The sequence below is a fragment of the Macaca nemestrina genome, chromosome 10 (genome assembly GCF_043159975.1).
Source record: "Macaca nemestrina isolate mMacNem1 chromosome 10, mMacNem.hap1, whole genome shotgun sequence".
NCBI classification, from domain to species: Eukaryota; Metazoa; Chordata; class Mammalia; order Primates; family Cercopithecidae; genus Macaca; species Macaca nemestrina.
The window spans coordinates 41,612,160-41,628,925 of record NC_092134.1 but is presented as its reverse complement, the minus strand read 5'-3'; the positions used below and the strand labels follow the sequence as shown (position 1 = coordinate 41,628,925).

The following is a 16,766-nucleotide window of genomic DNA, read 5'->3' as shown; positions in this document are numbered from 1 at the left end:
TTGCCATTCTCTGTCTTTCCTGTCAGACTCCCTTCCCCTCCCACCAAAAGAGGCAGAGATTTATGCTCATTTTCCAATTTAAATAAAACACAAATTTAACATCAAAATGAAGAATGAAGGGACTATAATTCTTCTCTTCTCATTTCTTTCTTAGAAGCTTGATAACTTCCAGTTCTTTTTCCATCCCATTCCTCTACTCAGATGAGAGGATCCAGACATTACCTGATTTAGTAACCAGGTAGGTTTTTGGAAGATCTGGGTTTTTTTTTTTTTTTTTTTTTTTTTTTTTTGAGATGGAGTCTCGCTCTGTCGCCCAGGCTGGAGTGCAGTGGCGCGATCTCGGCTCACTGCAAGCTCCGCCTCCCGGGTTCACGCCATTCTCCTGCCTCAGCCTCCCGAGTAGCTGGGACTACAGGCGCCCACAACCGCGCCCGGCTAATTTTTTGTATTTTTAGTAGAGACGGGGTTTCACCGTGGTCTCGATCTCCTGACCTTGTGATCCGCCCGCCTCGGCCTCCCTAAGTGCTGGGATTACAGGCTTGAGCCACCGCGCCCGGCCTTTTTTTTTTTTTTTTTTGAGACAGGGTCTCGCTCTGTCACCCAGGCTGGAGTGCAGTGGCCGGATCTCGGCTCACTGCAAGCTCCGCCTCCCAGGTTCACGCCATTCTCCTGCCTCAGCCTCCTGAGTAGCTGGGACTATAGGCGCCCGCCACCGCGCCCGGCTAATTTTTTTATATTTTTAGTAGAGACGGGGTTTCACCGTGGTCTCGATCTCCTGACCTTGTGATCCGCCCGCCTCGGCCTCCCAAAGTGCTGGGATTACAGGCGTGAGCCACCGCGCCCGGCAAGATCTGGGTTTTTATGCGGGCTTTGCACTAAAGGAAGTCATTTAATTTCCTTGAGCTTCATTTTTTACCTCTAAAACAGGAAGTCGAGCCACTTGATGCTTACCATCTTGCTGGCCCATAAATAGAGTCATATCCTAGAGTCAATTAATCTAAACTAGAAACAATGATCATTTTTAAAAATCATTAATTAACACTTATAAGAATCTCCACTGACCAGTGGCTTCCAGTGTTTATACAGATCTCTAGTTATTGTTTTAGTCTGAAGCCAATGTCTAATAATCCTCCAGATGTCTGTCGAGATCCCTTTACCTAGTAGTCACTTGCTCTCACAAGTGTTTCTACATTTCCTCAGTGAGGGCCACCTCCACAGACATACTTACAGTGTTATTTTAAGGTTCTTCATAAAGGATGCCCACTAATACTTTAAGAGTCAGTTCTCAGATGTGGGGAAAGGTCATAATTTTTTAAAGTGATGAGTGAAGTCAAGTCTCTCTTCAGGTCAAGGTGGCTGTCTATTTCACATGCTAAATAGGACCTTAGCAGGATGCCTATGTATGTAGCACCCAGGAATGTCATAACCATTAATCACCAACAAATTCTCTCTAATTACCATGTAGGCTCTGTTGACTATTTTAGAAAATATGACTAATTTGCCTTAGCCAGTTAAATGCTACTTCATGGTCTTAGCCACCTCAGAATCCTCTTTTCTTCAATAGTACTTGGGACCCTATTCTAATGACAGGATATTTCACCTCCCATCTGCATTGTGATGCTTCCTGTATTGATGTAGGTCTCTAGGTCATAGTGAAATGAGTGATCTGGATTCCTGAACAGAACATAAGTGGTGGGAACACGATGATTCAAGCATTAAAATTATACCCCAGCCTCTATCACTCAAAGCCCTTTTATTTCATCTAGTGTATTATAGGAGAGAAATATCTGTAATTTTATCATCATTTAGGGTGGACCACCTATGAATCGCAGCTTTTGTCAGTCAAGCCACAGCATTCAATTAAGAATCTTTGATAAATTAGTCAGCTATCAATACATTCATCCAGATTCTTTGTCAAGGACCCTAGAAATTCATTCCCGCATCCTATACTGAAATTTTAACCAATAAAAATGAACACATATATATCTTCCCTTTCTGGATTTAAATTCATAATGTCTCTCAGGTTGTGCTTGCATTTTCCTCCAGCTAAAATATAAGCCACACAAAAACAAGATTTGTTTAATTTATTGCTATACAAAGTTGGCATCTAAGGAATATTTAATGAATAAAACAATGAATTAGTTTTTTGAGTTTTAGATCTGGAAATAATACAAGCTGGTAATATAAGAGAAAAATTGACTCCTCCTCCAGGTGTGACTCCTTTAGTGAAGAGTAATCGCAATGCATTAGCACTTTGTAGGAGTTTTAATTCATCACTGAATTGTCTTCATCACTGAATTGTCTCTGTGATGAATCCTAGCTGATACCCAGAATATGGACAATATGTTTTTTCTTGTTACTGTAGATTAGTCAGTCATTATATTTGGTAGTTTTGATCCCAATGGCTTTTGTTCTCTGTGAGAAATAGATTTAAGTGATAATTTTCTTAATAAAATGTAGCATTATAAGTTTCCAAGTAAATGCAATATTAGTATTCAGAGCGATAGATCTAAAAATTAGAATGACTCTTTCTCAAAAAAATAGCCTTTCTATTGAGACTCTCCTTAAACATGCTTTGAAGCACACTCCAAGATGATTAGTGGAGTACATTGAACTACTCCTTCATGTTATATATTAAGAGCACACTTTTGACTCTCTGCTGCCTTGCAAGATGCTGCAATGTTTTCTAGGGCTAAGATCTGCAGAAAGTAAATGTTTGACTTCATTAGTCAATTGCTGAATTTAACAGAAGTTCTTAGATGAAAGAAGTGGCAAAATGTCTATTTTTCCTCATAGATGTTTTACTAAATTAAATTAAAACTGAACTGTTAAAACTAATGCTTTTACTGCTTCTTTTTCTACAAAATAGAAGCATGCACTGGGAGAAAATTAACCCACAAATCAGAAGTAGGTCTTATCTCCTATACTATCGCTTGCCAAGTTGCCTGGGCTTGTCCCAGCTATTTAGTGGTAAAAGGGAATTACTCTTTAATTTCACCTCATCTCAAACCAAAAAGCACTCTGGTTTCTTGGAATACCATTCTTTCTTACATCAAATAAATATGAACACCTTTATTGTAAATTAACCAGTGTTTCCCCTGAAGCCTCTCTCTGGAAACTCCCCTGTTTAGAAGATAATAGATAGTATCTTCAAAAGCATTATCTTCCGTGAAATTTCTTTTCCAGTCCAGGCAATCTTTCTTGTGATTTCTTCTTGACTAAATTGGTTTTAATTACATTCCTGTTCTCTTTTAGTCTCATCGTCTAAATTAAATTTAGCGTTAATGTGAAGTGTCCAAGATAGTCATGTAGTTTTATTGCTTTTCCAATCTGGGTTTTTTAGCATAGGTGAATTTTAATGGCTCACATTTCTTCCTACTTTTATCTCTATCAATGAACACGTCAAACTCTTTTTGAATATACAAAATAGAATAGTATATGAAGATTCAGAGATGTTTCCACCATTAGCTAAAAATTAAAATATTTAAAACTGGTATTAAAACAAAAAAGTACTCCTTAAAATTAACAATAACTGAGAAAAAGATATTTTTTAACATCCAAAATAAGAAGTTCATTTGGAATGTTTAGTACAAATTAGTTCAAGCTTTCTTAGGGGAAAAGAGGAGCATTAGTTTCTATTGCTATGTACAAAAGCATCACACATTTAACAGCTTCAAACAACACCTGTTTATTAGCTCACAGCTCAGTGGGTAAAAAGCATGACATACCATTGCTGGTTCTCTTTTCAGGCTATTGTAAAGCTAAATAATGATGTAACAGCGCTAATATCTTTTCTAAAGGCTCTGGGGGAAATTCTGCCACCAAGTTCATTCTTGTCGTTAGAAGAATTCATTTCCTTCCTTTTGCAAGACCGTTGGTCTTTTCCTGCTGGTCAGCCAAAAACCACTTTTAGCAACTAGAGGATCCCACCTTCATTATTTGGCATCTGGCCCCCTTCATCTTCAGGCCAGCAACAGCACCTTGAATCCTTGTGCTTTTCTGACTTTCTCCATCTCTGTCCCTCTAGAGTCAGATTTGGAGCGCCAGCATGATTAGGTCAAGTCCACCTGCATGATCTCCCTATTTTAAGGTCAACTGATTTGGGAACTTAGTTAAATCTACTTACATCTGCAAAATGCCTTTTGCCATAGAATGTAAAATAATCATGAGAGTAATATCTCTTAATAATCACAGTTTCCACCCATACTCGAAGAGAGATTATGCAAGAGCAAGGGTCATTAGAACTCACTTTAGAATTCTGCCTCCCACAGGGAACAATGCATAAATTGGACAAAAGCTACTGAGAATTTTCCTTATGAAAAAAAGAAAAAACTATTTTGTTTCTCTGTTAAGGCAATACTATATTTACCATCTGCTATAAACCATTACTGAATAATATCGATATTCACATGGCTATTAAATACTAAAGTAAAATTTTAGTTTTGGATTTTATGGTGACAGGAGTAAAAATCAAAATCATAAAAATATTCATAGATATGTAGCCACATAGCCCTTCAGGAATCAATTTCTTTTTAATTGTTTTCTTATAAAGTGCATGAATCATACTAGCTTCAGTCAGCCTTGCAGAGAAATAAAGACCTTGACAGCTAAGTAGCTAATGAAGGCAGTAGAATTTTCAGCACCTTGTCATTTGCTGCCGTCTCTGCCACCACCTCTGTGCCCCAGGGAATTAGCTATTTGAAGAAGGGTCAAAGGGCCTCAAATGGTGTTGGAGCTTGCATGTAAAATGACACCATCTTGACTCAATGCTAAATGTGCTGGAAGAGAGTAAATAGCCAGACATAATCAGCAGTTCAAAATAATACATTTGAAAAAGAATGCAATATAAGTGCAATTGTGTTAATAAAGATGCAAAAACCTGTCATTCCCAGCACCATAAGGTTCATTAAAAAAAAAAAAAAATTTACAGACAAGTAAGAAATGGCTCTACATAAATTTCAAACTTTATTTAATAAAAATCATTCTGCCATTTATATTTTTACCTTTTTTAAAATTCTGACAATTTAGTGAGGTGATATTTTAGTCCTTTCAGCACATTAGGTATCTTCTATGTGAATATTTTGAATCCCTCCACCTATTTCCAAATTCATTTTACTGTGTTATAAGAATCTGATATAAAAATGAAAATCCTCATTTGCCTAAAATGTTGTTTCAGAAATGAATCTAAAATAAATAATATTAATTACATATCCTCTTACATTTTGTAGGGTGTGTCTGTAGAGAGATGTTAATGCAAAGATTTTCACCTTGCAAATTGTTAAGCATTTACAAAGTAGCAGACAAATGTTTACAAATATTTTCTTGGATTTAAAAACATTTTCTCCTTTGCGTCAGAAATTGGGTTCTTTCCAGCCTCTTTCCAACGTCCTTGGACTCCTAGAAAACGGCTCAACAGCTTGAGATTGTGGGTACCTAGTTCTTAGTCCAGGCATTATAACATCCACCACTGACTGAATATAGATGGTCATCAATTTACAATCGTTCAACTTACAATATTTTTTACTTTACATTGCTGCAAAAGCAATATGCATTCAGTAGAAACTGTATTTCGAGTACCCATACAACCATTCTGTTTTTCACTTTCAGGGAGGGGAATAAAAAGAACGAGTAAATATAGCACTTTCAACCAAAACATCCAGGTACTTGCGTTGGGACTAATTAAGGAAACAACTTGACCAATGGAGAATGGAGAGAAACAAGGCCGGATGACAGTCCACCCCAGAGCTACAGGAAGCCAACGGAACCGCACCAGCCTGAGGAAGCGGTAATTGAATGTGCAACCTGGGAACCCATGCATCTCCCACAGATCTTTGCAACCCTTGGGTGAGGAGATTCCCTCGTCAACACACTCTACCAGGGCCTTCAGTCTGATACACGGAGCTCGTGGAGTCTTGGCAGAGCAGCCAAGGCACACACAGACCTGGGAACTTTAGATACTCAAGCTTTCCAAGCTTTCTAGCAAAAGTAGCTGCAACTCCAGCAAAGCAGAAGGTTAGACCTCCATACATATCCCTTGGAAAGAGGTTGAATCAAGGGTGCGGAGCAGCGACAGTCTACGGGCCCCACTTCCACAGCACCTCACAGGATAAGACCCACTGGCTTGGAATTCCAGCCGACTACTGGCAGCAGTGTTGCACATCCCTGGGACAGGGAGGCTGCTATCGCTGTTTTTTGGGCAATTCAGCCATTAAGGTCTTCTGGCTTTGGAGAATTCAGACCAACTGGGGGCAGAAAGGTTCCCCCAGCACAGCACAGCTGCTCTACCAAAACATGGCCAGACTCCTTCTTGAAGTGGGTCCCCGACTCCATTGCTCCTCACTGGGTGGAATCTCCCAGCTGGGGCCTCGAGTCACCCTTGCCCCTGTTCTCTGGCTGACAGAGATTTGAAAATTATCTGGGACAGAGTTACCAGAGGAAAGGGTGGGTCACCATCTCTTCTGTTTGGAAGACTTAGCTATTTCAGCCTTCAGGTTTTGGGGAGCCTAAAGTGACCAGGGGCAGAAGCAGAACCCCAGCACATCAGATCCGCCCTACAGGCCAAACTGCTCTTTTAAGTGGGTCCCTGATCCCATTTCTCATCACCAGGTAGAGCCTCCCAACTGGGGCCTCCAGCTTCCCCCACTGGTATTCTCCAGCGGACAGAGGTTTCAGTTCTCCCTGGGTTGGAGCTCCCAAGGGAAGGGTAGACCACCATCTTTGCTTTTTGGGAGACAGCTATTTCAGCTTTTGGGCTTCAGAGTGTCTGAGGCAACCAAGGCCGGAAGCAGACACCCAGCCCAGCAAGCTGCTCTACAAAAATGTGGCCAGACTACTTTTTAAAGTGAGTTTCCAGTCCCATTCCTCATCACTGGGTAGCGCTTCCTAACTGGGGTCTTCAGCCACCTTCTACAGTTGTTTGGGCGGACAATAGCCCCATACCACACTGAGACGGAGCTCCCAGAGAGAGGGGAAGGCTGCCATCTTTGGTGTTTTGCAGCTTTCGCTGGTGATAACTCAAGTTACTGGAAAATCCAAAGTGACTAGGGACTGGAGTGGACCCCCACCATACCGCAGCAGCCCTGTGGCAAAGTGGCCAGACTGTTACGTGGGTACTTGTTCCCACATCTCCTCTCCAGGCAAGTCTTTCAGGTTTAGGCCTCTAGCCAGCCCCCACCAGAGTTATCGAGCCAGTAGCAACTCGGCCACTCCCTGGACAGAGCCTCCAGGGGCAACTGAAAGCTTCTCTGCCACTGCCTCTGCAGTGGAACTGTCCTTGCTACCCTTGGACTAACAAAGGAGCAAAGACCTTAAGTGTCTTATCCATATCTTCAACAAGCTGCAGTCGACCCAAGGAGAGGAGGCCAGTTTATCTCCCACGGGTCCCACACACCATGCACTGCTTGTAACCAGACACGAAACTCCTGGCTTTGGCCCACAGCACAGACACTTCATCCTGGGCTAATTGCCCTGAGCAATTGTCAACCCACATCTCTCTGGGGAGAGGACCCAGGAGACAAGCAAAGTGGTCGAGCAGTGAGCCAGCTGATGTGGAACCCAGAAAGTTTGGTGCAGGAGCGTCTATAATGGAACATGGCCAGGGACGGCCATCTCTGTAGGCTTGACTTGCTTCCATAAGAGACCTTACCCCTAGGACAACTGTTGGATCTGATCTTTGCCCGGTGGTCTTGCACATCAGACAGGTCTGATCTGACCTGAGCACTCCTTGGTCTGTTCTCTCTCCAAGGGCCCAAGTCTGGCCATGCCTACTTATAGGGCCCTGGTGGGTCAGCACCATAACTTCTGCAGTGGACTGTGCCTAACCAGGGGAGAGCTCCAATGATGTGGCCCTTATGGCCATGCACCAGCCTGCAAGTCCCATGCAGCTTCCCTCGAGCCCATGGAAACTCCTCACATCACTTTGCTGGCATGTGTCTACAAGGGCAGGTTTTGCTTTATTTGCCCTGCCAGAATGCAGGAGTGCACTACATCCCCCTGACCCCTGCTGACCACCATTGCAGATGGAGCCTTGGCTAGCACAGAGCTAGCAAGCCCGCATCCCTGCCAGCATGCTGCTCTTGCACTAACGCCATACAAAGAACAGATGATTCTCCTATACCCTGAACCATCACTCCTGCTTTCAAGGTGCAGAGAAGGCACCCAGACCTGCACTGACCAGCACCCATCCCCCAAACCATCACCACCTCCAGTGCAACAATTCAGTCTCTAGCAGGGGCCCCCTACTTTCTCCCCAACTGCCTTGCCTTCACCACTGTGGTAAAAACCCACAGAGAGGAAGGCACCCCTGGATCCACTAGTACTCTGCTGCAGCTGCCACATATTGGTCTTCCCAGCACAGTAGACTCCAAACCTTGAGGAGCCAAAGAACAAAGTCACAGGCCAATACAAGTCCCCCAGAGTTAGAGCATACAGTCCATAAGTGGGGAACTGAATGATGGCACCCTAAAATCTCCCAGAAACAAAGCCGGTTGGTTGAATCCACCTTATACCACAATGAAATCCTCAAGGTCATCACTAAGGATTAAAAAGAAAAAATCCCTACCTAAAGGTCAACAACCTCAAAGAATGAAGGTAGATAAGCCCAGAAAGATGAGAAAAAATCAGTACAAGAATGCTAAAAACTTGGCCGGGCGCGGTGGCTCAAGCCTGTAATCCCAGCACTTTGGGAGGCTGAGACGGGCGGATCACGAGGTCAGGAGATCGAGACCATCCTGGCTAACACGGTGAAACCCCGTCTCTACTAAAAAATACAAAAAACTAGCCGGGCGAGGTGGCGGGCGCCTGTAGTCCCAGCTACTCGGAAGGCTGAGGCAGGAGAATGGCGTGAACCTGGGAGGCGGAGCTTGCAGTGAGCCGAGATCACGCCACTGCACTCCAGCCTGGGTGACAGAGCCAGACTCCGTCTCAAAAAAAAAAAAAAAAAAAAAAAAAAGAATGCTAAAAACTCAAAAAGCCAGAGTATCTTCTTTCCTCCAAATGACCACATAACCTTTCCAACAAGGGCTGGAAACCAGGCTGAGATGACTGAAATGACAGAAATGGAATTCAGAATATGGATAAAAATGAAGTTCACTGAGCTACAGGAGGAGTGCATTGTAACTCAATGCAAGGAAGCTAAAAATCATGATAAAACATTGTAGGAGTGGCAGACCAAATAACCAGTATAGAGAAGAATAAAGAAAAAAGAATGAAAAGGAATGAACAAAACCTCCAGGAAATATGGCATTATGTAAAGAGACTGAATCAATGACTGATTGGTGTACTGGAAAGGTATGGGGAAAATGTAACCAACTTAGAAAACATATTTCAGAATATTATGCATGAGAATTTCTTCAATACAGCTAGAGGCCAACACTGAATTTTGGGAAATGCAGAGAACCTTAATAAAATACTCCATTAGAAGATCATCCTCAAGACACATAATCACTAGATTCTCCAACATCAAAATGAAAGAAAAAATATTAAAGGCAGCTAGAGAGAAAGGCCAGGTCACCTACAAAGGGAAGCCCATCAGACTAACAGCAGACTTCTCAGCAGAAACCCTGTAAATCAGAAGAGATTGGGGGTCAATATTCAACATTCTTAAAGAAAAGAGATTCCAACCCAGAATTTTATATCCAGCCAAACTAAGAAATAAGATCCTTTTCAGACAAGCAAATGCTGAGGTAATTTGTTACCACCAAGCCTTTCTTACAAGAGCTCCTGAAGGAAGCACTAAATAAGGAAATGAAATATCATTCCCAGTCACTACAAAAACACAATGAAGTACACAGACCAATGACACGATAAAGCAACCATATAAGCAAGTCTTCAAAACAACCAGTTAACATCATGAATGTAGGATCAAATCCACACATATCAATATGAATCTTAAATGAGCAAAGGCCCCAATTAAAATACAGAGTGGCAAGATGGATAAAAACCAAGATCCATTAGTATACTGTCTTCAAGAGACTTATCTCACATACGGTGGCACATATACACTCAAAGGATGGAGAAAAATCTAAGCAAAGGGAAAATAGAAAAAAAGTAGGGATTGCAATCCTAGTTTCTGACAAAACAGGCTTTAAACCAACAACAATCAAAAAAGAAAAGAAAGGCATTATATAATGGTAAAAGGTTCAATTCAACAAAAAAAGTAAGTATTCTAAGTATATGTACACCCAACATAGGAGCAACCAGATTCATAAAGCAAATTCTTAGAAATTTTCAAAGAGACTTAGTCTCCCACTCAATAATAGTGAAAAGCTTTAGCATCCCACTGACAATATGAGACAGATCATTGAGGCAGAAAATTAACAAAGATATTCAGGATCTGAACTCATCTCTGGACCACATGGACCTGATATATATATATACAGAACTCTTCACCTAAAAACAAAAGAATATACATTCTTCTCATTGCCACATGGTATGTACTCTAAAATCGATCACATAATCAGAAGTAAGACATTCCTCAGCAAATGAAAAATAACTGAAATTGTAACAAACAACCTCTTAGACCGCAGCACAATCAGACTAGAAATAAAGACTAATAGATTCACTCAAAATCATACAATTATATCGAAGCTGAATATTCTGCTCTTGAATGACTTTTGGGTGAATCATAAAATGAAAGCAGAAATTAAGCAGTTCTTTAAAGCTAATGAAAACAAGGATACAACATACCAGAATCTCTGGAACACAGCTAGGGTAGTGTTAAGAGGGAAATTGATAGCACTAAATGCCCACATCGAAAAGCTAGAAAGATCTCAAGTTAACAAACTAACATTGCAACTAAAAAAAACTAAAGAACCGAGAGTAAATAAATCCTAAAGCTAGCAGAAGACAAGAAATAAACAAAATCAGAGCTGAACTGAAGGAGATTGAGATACAAAAAAATCACTCAAAAGATCAATGAATTCAGGAGCCATTCTTTGAAAAAAATTAATAAAATACATACATTTCTGGCTAGACTAATGAAGAAAAGAGAGAAGATTCAAGTTAACACAATCAGAAACAACAAGGGGGGCCGGGCACGGTGGCTCACGTCTGTAATCCCAGCACTTTGGGAGGCCAAGGCGGGTGGATCACGAGGTCAGGAGATCGAGACCATCCCATCCCGGCTCACACAGTGAAACCCCGTCTCTACTAAAAATACAAAAAACTAGCCGGGCGTGATGGCGGGCACCTGTAGTCCCAGCTACTGGGGAGGCTGAGGCAGGAGAATGGCGTGAACCCAGGAGGCGGAGCTTGCAGTGAGCCGAGATCGCACCACTGCACTCCAGCCTGGGTGACAGAGTGAGACTCTGTCTCAAAAAAAAAAAAAAAAAAGAAACAACAAGGGGGATACTACCACTGACTCCACACAACTGTAAAGAACCATCAGAGAACATTATGAACACCTCTGTGCACATAAACTAGAAAATGGAATTCATTACTGGACACATACACTCTCCCAAGATTGAACCAGAAAAAAATTGAATCCCTGAAGAGAACAATAATCGGCTCTGAAATTGAGGCAGTAATTAATAGCCTACCAACCAAAAAAAGCCCAGGACCAGATGGATTCACAGCTGAATTCTATCAGATGTACAAAGAAGAGCTGGTACCAATCCTACTAAAACTATTCCAAAAAATTAGGAAGAAGGGAGTCCTTCCTAATTTATTATATGAGGCCAGCATCATCCAGGTACCAAAATCTTGCAGAGCTACAACGATAAAAGAAAACTTCAATCCAATATCCTTGATGAACATTGATGCAAAAATCCTCAACAAAATACTGGCAAACTGAATCCAGCAGCACATCAAAAAGCTTATCCACTATGACAAAGGAGACTTTATCCCTGTGAGGCAAGATTGGTTCAACATATGCAAATCAATAAATGTGATTCATCACATAAACAAAAAAGATGAAAATCACACGATTAAATAGATGTAGAGAAGGCTTTCAATAAAATTCAACACCCATTCACATTAAAAACTCAATAAACGAGGTATTTAAGGAACATATCTCAAAATAATGAGAGCCATATATGACAAACTCACAGCCAACACCGTACTGAATGGAAAAAAGCTAGAAGCATTCCTTTGAAAACCAGCACAAGACAAGTGTGCCCTCTTTCACCACTCCTATTCAAAACAGTATTGGAAGTCTGGCTAGGGCAACCAGGCAAGAGAAAGAAACAAAGGGCATCCAAATAGGAAGAGAGGGAGTCAGACTTTTCTTGTTTGCACACAACATGATCCTATATCTAGAAAATCCCATAGTCTCAGCCCCCAAATCTTCTTAAGCTGATAAATAATTTCCTCAAAGTCTCAGGATACAAAATCAATGTCAAAATATCACTAGCATTGCTATACACAAATAACAGTCAAGCCAAGAGCCAAATCATGAATGAACTTCCATTCATAATTGCCACAAAAAATACCTAGGAGTCCAGCTAACTAGGGAGATGAAAGATCTCTAAAAGTAGAGAACTACAAAATACTGCTCAAAGAAATGAGAGATGACACAAACAAATGGGAAAGCATTCCATGCTCATGGATAGGAGAATCAATATCATTAAAATGGCCATACTGCCCAAAGGAATTTATAGATTCGAGGTTATTCATATTAAACTACCATTGACATTATTCAAAGAACTAGAAATAACTATTTTAAAATTCACATGAAATCAACAAAAGAGCCTGAACAGCTAGTACAATCATAAACAAAAAGAACAAGGCTGGAGGCATCACGCTACCTGACTTCAAATTATACTACAAGGCTGCAGTAACCAAAACAGCATGATACTGGTACCAAAACAGATACATAGACCAATGGAATAAAATAGAGAACCTAGAAATAAGACCACACACCTACACCTAACTGATCTTTGACAAACCTCACAAAAAACAAGCAACGGGCAAAGAATTCCCTTCTCAATAAATGGTGCTGGGATAACAGGCTAGCCATATGCAGAAGACTAAAACTGGATCCCTTCCTTACATCATATACAAAAATTAACTCAAGATAGATCAAAGATTTAAATGTAAAACCCAAAACTACAAAAACACTGGAGAACAATCTAGACAGTACCATTCAGAACACAGCCACAGGGCAAATATTTCACGATTAAGACACCAAATGCAATTACAAGAAAAACAAAAATTGGCAAATTTTTACAAATCTAAAATCTAACATATCTAAATCTAATTAAACTAAAGAGCTTCTGCACAGTGAAAGAAACTACCAACAGAGTAAACAAACGACCTACAGAATAGGAGAAAATATTTGCAAACTAGGCATCCCACAAAGGCCTACTATCCAGCATCTATAAGAAACCTAAACAAATTTATAAGAAAAAACAACCCCATAAAAAATGTGGGCAAAGGACATGATCAGACACTTCCCAAAAGAAGACATACATATGGCCAACAATCATATGAAAAAAAGCTCATCATTGATCATTAGAGAAATGAAAATCAAAACCACAGTGAGATACCATCTCATACCAGTCAGAATGGCTATTATTAAAAAGTAAAAAAATAACAGATGTTGGTGAGGTTGTGGAGGAAAAGAAATGCTTATACACTGTTGGTGAGAGTGTAAATTAATTTAAACTTTGTGGAAGACAGTAGGATAATTCCTCAAAGACCTAAAGACAAAAATACCATTCGAGCCAGCAATCTCATTACTGGGTATATACCCAAAGGTATATCAATTGTTCTATTATAAAGTCAAATGCACATGTATGTTCATTACAACATTATATACGATAGCAAAGACATGGAATCAACCTAAATGTCCATCAATGATAGACTGGATAAAGAAAATGTGGTGCATATACACCATGGAATACTGTGCTGCCATAAAAAACAATGACATCATGTCTTTTGCAGGGACATGGATGGAGCTGGAGGCCATTATCCTTAGCAACTAACACAGAAACAGAGTACCAAATACCACATATTCTCACTTATAAATGGGAGCTAAATAATAAGAACACATGGACACATAGAGGGGAACAACACACTATCAGAGGGTGGAGGTTGGGAGGAGGGAGAGGATTAGGAAAAACAACTGATGGGTACTACTAGGCTTAAGACCTGGGTGATGAAATCATCTGTACAACAAACCCCCATGACACAAGTTAACCTTTGTAATGTCCCTGTACATGTACCCCTGAACTTAAAATAAAATACATATATAAAAAAGTAAAATAAATTACATGAGATATTCAACACTTTATTTTAAAGTAGTCTTTGTGCTGGATGATTTTGCCCAACTGTAGGTTAAGGTAAGTGTTCTGAGCATGTTTAAAGAAGACTGGGTGCTGTTCAGTAGGTTAGGGATATTAAATGCATTTTTGATGTATGGTATTTTCAACTTACAAGGGATTTATTGGGAGGTAACCCATCATAAAGTTGTGGAGCATCTGTATTATTCAGTGCCAGAGACTGCTCCAAGCTTTCTTCCCTTAAACTATAAAATTATTATCATTCTATGTAAAAGGTGAAAAACTAAAATCAAACCATTTGGCGATTTGCCTAGAGTAGTAACTGGAAGAATGAAAATTAACTGAATTTAGGAGTCCCTAAATCCTTAAGTAACTATTCATATAGAAAGCGTGAAGGTCTAAAAAAGAAGAATAAAAAGTAAAAATCAATTCATCTCTCTCAATATGGCAGTCATGATTTTTAGTAAACATTTTAAACATCAGAATCACCACTCATTGTCCATCTGTACATTTTTTTCTTCAAAATATTTTTGGTTTGTGTTGTAACTGCTGTCTCACTAAGTACAGTATATTTATTTCAGATCTTAGAAAACTCTTTTTTTTCTGGAATAATCAACAACATGTGAAAATTCTTATTTAAAATAGAATTAAAGCACTCTAGAAGCAAGGGACACAACAATTAGTCTCTACTTTATAACAACTGGATATTATACAAAGAAAATGGTGAGCATGAAGGAGAATTTGGGAAGAGGTAAGAACAATTCATGTGAATTATGAAGAGTCCTACAAGAAAGACAGATTGTTCCCTGAGGTCTCTTTGGGGGCAGGGAGAGATAATGAAAATGCAGATAATGAAGATGACTCTTGGCAGGTAAATGTTTGTAAAAGTAATATCGTTGTTTATAAAAGTAATGTCATAATGGAAAGGCTGCAGAGGTGAGAGGTTAAACCCAGGAAGGGAGGTGAATGGAAATCTGAAATTTGGAAATTTTGAAGAGTTTGATCTTAGCTCACACCATTTACAATAACTTTCAATATAAAAATTGAAACATGATATATGACTATTTTTCAGCATATGCTATGCATTATAATTGGGAAGAAGGCCTAGATCTCTATGTAATAGTAGAATCTCACCTATAACTGTGTCTAACATGAGAGGCAGAAGGTTTAATGAAATTTTAAAATTGCCATTAGTACTGCCTTCACTCATTTAGTTTCGATGAATAACATTTCTAGTTTTAAAAAATAGCATATGAAAATTTCCTTCAATTAAATACCATATTTAGTCTATAATATTAGATAAAATTTAAAAGATTTCTGAAACCCAATTTTGGCAATGATGTAGGGAAATGAGTACTCACATGCATCATATATTGTTGGTAGGAATATCTTTCAGCTTAGCAACACTTAAATGGTGTATGGTTTTTAACTCAGCACTTTCATACCAGAGAAATATTTACACTTATGTACCTAGATACATGTTATTATATGGAGAATTATTGCATCACTGTTTGAAATTTATGAAGAGATATCAGGTAAGAATTTATCAAAAGAACAAATGTTTTCAAAGGTATCTTGTGCCTATACAATTACATACTTTACAATAATAAACACAAATAATTTGCAGTCATTTAAGAGAAAAAGTCTACCTATTGTTATTGACATGGAAAGTTTTTCAAGAATGTGTTGAGGAGTCAAAGTAAGATACAGAAAAGAATGCATGGCATGATCTTATTTGCTTAAAAAATTGCAACTCTACTTATTTGCAATCGTAGAATATAAAAAACCAGCAATAATCACACTAACCACGTAACTGTAGTCAACTCTGGGTGGAATTTGGAAAGGAAAGAAAAGAAGATGAGAATTTCACTTTTTATCCTACACCATTTACTTCATTTACTATTCTACTGTTTGACTTTCTACAACTGGAAGTGTTAGCAATGGGAGTTATTTGAGTCATACGGCACCAAAATATGTTAGCGGCAGTGAATTCATACAAGTTTGTAACAACCTCAATTTGTGTCTCCGCTGAGACACAAATAATTTGACTGAGGGCCATAAGGCAGAAGGAGAGACCAAGGGAAGGATTAGAGCAGAAGTGAAACTTTATTAAAAAAAACTTTAGAGCAGGAACAAAACGAAGGAAAGTACACTTGGAAGAGGGCCAAGTGGTCGACTTGAAAGACAAGTGCGCGGTTTGACTTTCTGACTTGGGGTTTTACATGTTGGCTACTTCTGGGGTCTTGTGTTCCCTCTCTCCTGCTTCTTTCTTTGGGCTAGGCTCTCTGCATTAACAGCAGCGGGCTAGCCCTTGTGAGGGCAGCAGGTGCAGTGTGTTTACTGGAGTTGTAGGCATGCTCACTTGAGGTGTTCTTCCCTTACCAGGGGAGTATCTCTAGGAGGTCATATAGCGGTTAAACGCCACAATTTTGCCTCTTAGTGCGCATGTGTAAGCCCATTTGCTCAACTCCTAAGATCTTATTGGGAAGTTGCTGATCACCAGTTTCGGGTTTTTTCTATCTATAGGGAGACTATCGCTGGTGCTGG

At 39.7% G+C, this 16,766-nt stretch overlaps 1 long non-coding RNA gene across 1 annotated transcript; it reads right to left on the bottom strand.

The window, feature by feature from the left end:
- Window positions 1-2,147: 2,147 nt before the first annotated feature.
- On the bottom strand, window positions 2,148-16,058 carry LOC105483735 (uncharacterized). Its single transcript, XR_988538.2, has 3 exons — window positions 16,026-16,058; window positions 4,644-4,778; window positions 2,148-2,415 (listed from the first exon to the last, which is right to left on the bottom strand). It is a non-coding gene; the product is annotated as an uncharacterized lncRNA (long non-coding RNA).
- Window positions 16,059-16,766: the final 708 nt, after the last annotated feature.